We start from the raw sequence: 4,875 nt of genomic DNA, 5'->3' as shown, positions 1-4,875 counted from the left end.
TTTTCAAGATTATTCTGAATATTTTGGAGTCTTCACATTTCCATGTAAATTTTAGGATCAGCTTGTCAATTTCTAGAAGAAAACTGGCTGAAATTTTGACTTTGCATTGAATCTATAAATCATCATTTTCAGACTGAACATCTTAGCAATTTTGAACTTTCCAATCTGTAAATAGACTACATCTGTTTATTTAGATCTTTCATTTCTCTCAGCAACATCTTCTAGTTTTCAGAGTACACAGGACTTGTGTGTCTTTCATTCATGAATCCCTAAATATTTTTTCTTTTTATAATAAATGGTATTGAAATGTCTTAAAATTTCTGATTGTTAATTGTTCTGATCTTTTTTCCTTTCCTTTTCTCCCTTAAAGAGATTAGGTCTTTAGGGCTGGGGCTTAGTGGTAGAGTACTCACTTAGCATGCAGACCAGGGTTCAATCCTCAGTACCACCAAGAACAAATACCACCAGATGAGTCCTAGAGCAAAATAAGCCCTGGGAATACTTAGCAAGCATCCAAGAGATTAGGTCTTACTTAGCTGCCCAGGCTGACCCTGAACTGCCTGTCTTAAGCAATTTTCTTTCTTTTTGGGGAAGAGGGAGTACCAGGGATTGAACTCAGGGGCACTCAACCACGGAGCCACATCCCCAGTCCTTTTTTGTATTTTATTTAGAGACAGGGACTCACTGAGTTGCTTGGGCCTCGCTAAATTGCTAAGGCTGGCTTTGAACTTGCAATTCTCCCATCTCAGCCTCCCAAGCCACTGGGATTATAGGCATGTGCCACAGGACCCAGGTTAAGCAATTTTCTTGCTACAGCTTTCTAAGTGGCTAGGACTATAGACAGGCAGGTGCCACCAGGCTCACACCCCACTCTGATTTTCAATTACAGCCTTTCTCTAAGTCCTGCCACTTCATGGACTGCTGTATCAGTTCTGCATCTGGTTGAGTTCCCTTCAGAGCACTGCGATGTCTGACTGGAACGAGAGGTGAGCGTGGGAGGAGTTGCGGGTGACAGTGTCGGCGTTTTGCATCCTGGATGACTGTGCTTGGAGTTTCTCTGGCTCACGATTTGACAGGCTTCATTTGTATTGTGCTGTGTCTCAGGAACTATGCTAATGGTTAGTGATATGGCTCATAGTCCCTGCCCTAGAAACCCACAGAACAGTGGGGACAAGTGATCAGTAACAAGGTGTACAGAGTTTCCATGGGAATGCAGAACAGAGGGCCCACGCCTGGTTTCTGAAGTCACTGTGAGAAAGCTGTACCTGGAGAGGCAGCAGAGGCTCATCCTGAGCCCAAGAGGGGAGTCAGCCCGAGTGGCTACAGAGTCCAGCCCAACCCTGGTGGGTGGCTGGCTGGCCACATCATGCACCAATGTGAATTCTCTCAAATACACATGCAAAAACTCCAACAGCTGGCCCACATGTGAAAGGCCCTTCTACAGCTCACAAGGAGACCCCCCAGATGGACAAGATACAAACACTTCCGGCCCAGCAGAAGGCAGCTGTGAGTTCTCCAGGTACCTATTAGAAAAGCAAAAACAAAACCCTGAGATGACCATGTCTAACCTCAGGGTAAAGTACCCACTTGGCACCAAAGCTTTGGGGCTGTGTTACAAAGAAGTGGATTGCTAGTGGTCTGTCTACCTCCCCCTTTCTTGCTACATGTTCTTTCAAGATGCTGAGGGGTGGAAAAAGTTGAGCTAAGCTGTCTAGCCGAGGCTGCCTCCTCTACAAACCACACAGATTGCTGTCTTCAAAGGAAATCAGCATTTTTTTTTTTTTTTGCCAGCATTCAGTCCTACATAAGGTTCCAATGACCCAAAAGCGGCCTGTGAGCTTACCCAGATGCCTGTAGTGACCATGTTTCTTTCTTTTTTTTCCTCCCCTCTGTCCTCTTCAGCATCACTTTCTTCTTTTCTTAGGTGACAGCACCTGGTTTGCCCTATTGTCAAGGAAACAGTCCCCTCCCTCATGACCAGGACCTCATTTCTGCAAGCAGCTGGGGTGGCTCTTGAGAAGGCTACTGATCATCGAAACAGAGACCATGGATGAGACTCTTAGAGAGTACAAAGACAGCACCAAGTAAGAGGAGGAGACAACCTGCTATCTGCTGCCAGGCCTGCAGCAACTCCATCATTATTGAGTGGTCCCGTGGAAGAGGAGGTGTGTGCAGACGCTACAGACTCCAGTGGAAGGACGCCTGTCGAGGAGAGGAAGCGGCCAACCTTGTGGGACACTACCTCAGAGCCACAGGAGGTGAGGGCTGAGAAAGGCCTTTGTTGTCTGTGACAGGGAGGTTACCCGGGGCCTTAGGGCAGATTCAGTGGGGGAGTGAGGGAAGGGGACGGGCAGTCACAGAGTGTTGGGAGGAAATACAGACAATTCTTCAGCTGGGCAAGGCAGGAGATGGGGAGTAGGCTAGAGAAACCGTGGGAGTCACCACATTTTTTAATTTTAAAAGAAAGTGAGGAGCCAGGCGCAATGGTGCACGCCCAGAATCCCAGCAACTAGGGAGGCTGGGGCAGGAGGATCACAAGTTTAAGGTGAGCCTGGGCAACTTAGAGAGACCCTATCTCAATAAGGACTAAATAAAAAATAAATAGGGCTGGGGATGTGGCTCCGTGGTAGAGCGCCCCTGGGTTCAATCTCCAGGACCAAAACAGAAAGAAAGAAAATAGAAAGCACTGGGTCCCCAATCAGGTCAAAGGGCCATCCCTAAACCAACTGGTATGACCAAGATTATATTTTGGCTTCAGTCAATCAGGATCCTTTCTTCTACACCTGGGGGTGGACTCAACTCCATCCAAACTCCACATCTGAATATGAGGGGTTAAGTGTGGGAAAGAGGAGTCTGCACACCAGGGAGCCCCTCACCACATGGTATTCTGGTACTCGCCAGGGGGAACATCTTCTTTGGTTCTCAAATAGCTCCAAAGTCACAGTAATATATCTAAGACCATTTTAGATCATTGGGGATAGAGCTCAGTGGTAGAGCACTTGCCTAGCATGTGGGAGGCCCTGTGTTTGATCCCCAGTACCACAAAAATAAGTAATAAATAGATACCACTTCAAAACCACGATAAGACCCCCAACTCAGGAAGCAAGCCTAGTCATCAGAGGTGATTTAGGAGCTCAGCAATCCAGAGGCCCTGGGATAATGCATTTATTAACCCAATAGTTCTAGCCATGGGACTTAACTGAAGGAGGAGAGGTTGGAACGACATTGGGAAGACTCTAGGTAATGCCCACTGTAATGTGTCTCTGTCAGCTGATGAGCGTCCACATACTGTGCAAAAGCGCTCAAGTTTCTGGGTGATGCTGTTTTATGGCTCAGGACTTCCTTCCCACCCTGTCTCAGTTTGGGAAATCTTCCTGGGCACCTGCTATGTGTCAATTGTGCTTTGTGCTAGGTGTGTAACTATGTGTTTCACAGCTACATATGATCTGTTTGGTGGTTCTGTGAACACGGAGTCAGAAAGACCAAAGGTGAGGATGACCTCACCCACTTATCTGTGTGACCTTGGGCAAATTTCATCTATGCCTCAATGCTATCTTCTATAAAGCAATAATAATTGAAGTTCCTAGCTCAAAGGGTGGTTGGGAGGAGTCACTGAGATAATACATGACAAATGTTTAGCACAAAGTGAGGGCTCATTAAAAACTAGCCACCACTTCAGTAACCTTCTTGGTCTGTTTATAACATATAAATCCTAGCATATTGATACTATTATCTTCATTCACATTCCTTCACTGAGCACCTACTATGTTCTGGGTGTTGCAGATCCACAGTGACCAGAGGAAGATTTAAATACAAAGATGAGGGGATCAGAGAACTAAGCTTTCAGAAAAGAGGAACAACCAAGGGAAATTCCGAGGACATGTGAAGACCAGGAGAGATGGTGTTGGGAGGGCCAAGATCTGCATGTCAAGGAGGGGAGTTCTTCAGAAAAGCCATGTCACTTGTGGGTAGGTGGAGAGAGAGGCCTGACCCCTAAGGAGAAACTGGAGACTCCATGGCGAATCAGCTCCTGCAGAGAACTCACAAGCTTGTGATGGGAAAGGGAGCCAAGAGGATCGAGAATGCGAGCAGAGGGACTGGCTCTGATGGACGTAAACCCTTCATTGTGAACAGGGAAGGTGAACGTGGGGGTGGGTGGGTGCAGAGATGACAGGGCCTATCTGCTGGACTTGATTGTCTCTGTGAAGTGTGAGGCAAGGTCATTGCTTCGATTGAAGGAGGAGAGGAAGGGTATGCAGAGTTTGGTGGAGAGTTGACTCTTAAAAAGAAACATGGGGTGGGCTGGGGTGGTGGCTCAGTGGTAGAGCACTTGCCTGGCGTGTATGAGGCACTGGGTTCGATTCTCAGCACTGAGTATAAATAAATAAAATAAAGGTCCATCAACAACTCAAAAATACATATTAAAAAAAATATGGGACAGGCTGGGGTTGTGGCTCAGTGGTAGAGCGCTTGCTGGCACGTGTGAGGCATTGGGTTGGATCCTCAGCACCATATACAAATAAAATGAATAAAATAAAGATCTGTCAATGTCTAAAAAATAATTAAAAAAAATGAGAGGATTGCTGGGCAGGAGTGAAGCCTCACTTGAAATTTATGGACACCCACTTATGTGGCAGCAGTTACTTATAATTTTATTGAAATGTTGAGATGTGCTGATTTGGGGGGAAATCGGGGAATACCTGGTCTTCGCTAGGGTTGGGCAAGTTAGTAGAAAAGGGAGTGGGTAAAGAGTTTATGGCTATTTGCAAGGAAGTGAATATAACGATCATTGAATACTTAGGGAGGACCCAATAAACCCAAAAGGGAAGGTGAAGTCCGGCAGGGCCACAGGTTAACAGGTCTTGAGGCAGCTGA

At 46.4% G+C, this 4,875-nt stretch overlaps 1 long non-coding RNA gene across 1 annotated transcript; it reads left to right on the top strand.

Annotated features, from left to right (window-relative positions):
• The first annotated feature begins 1,825 nt into the window (after window positions 1-1,825).
• Window positions 1,826-4,538, top strand: LOC144367913 (uncharacterized). Its single transcript, XR_013427532.1, has 2 exons — window positions 1,826-2,258; window positions 3,784-4,538. It is a non-coding gene; the product is annotated as an uncharacterized LOC144367913 (long non-coding RNA).
• The last annotated feature ends 337 nt before the right edge of the window (window positions 4,539-4,875 follow it).

Source organism: Ictidomys tridecemlineatus, chromosome 11 (genome assembly GCF_052094955.1).
Source record: "Ictidomys tridecemlineatus isolate mIctTri1 chromosome 11, mIctTri1.hap1, whole genome shotgun sequence".
NCBI classification, from domain to species: domain Eukaryota; kingdom Metazoa; phylum Chordata; class Mammalia; order Rodentia; family Sciuridae; genus Ictidomys; species Ictidomys tridecemlineatus.
This window is presented reverse-complemented; position numbering and strand designations above follow the sequence as displayed.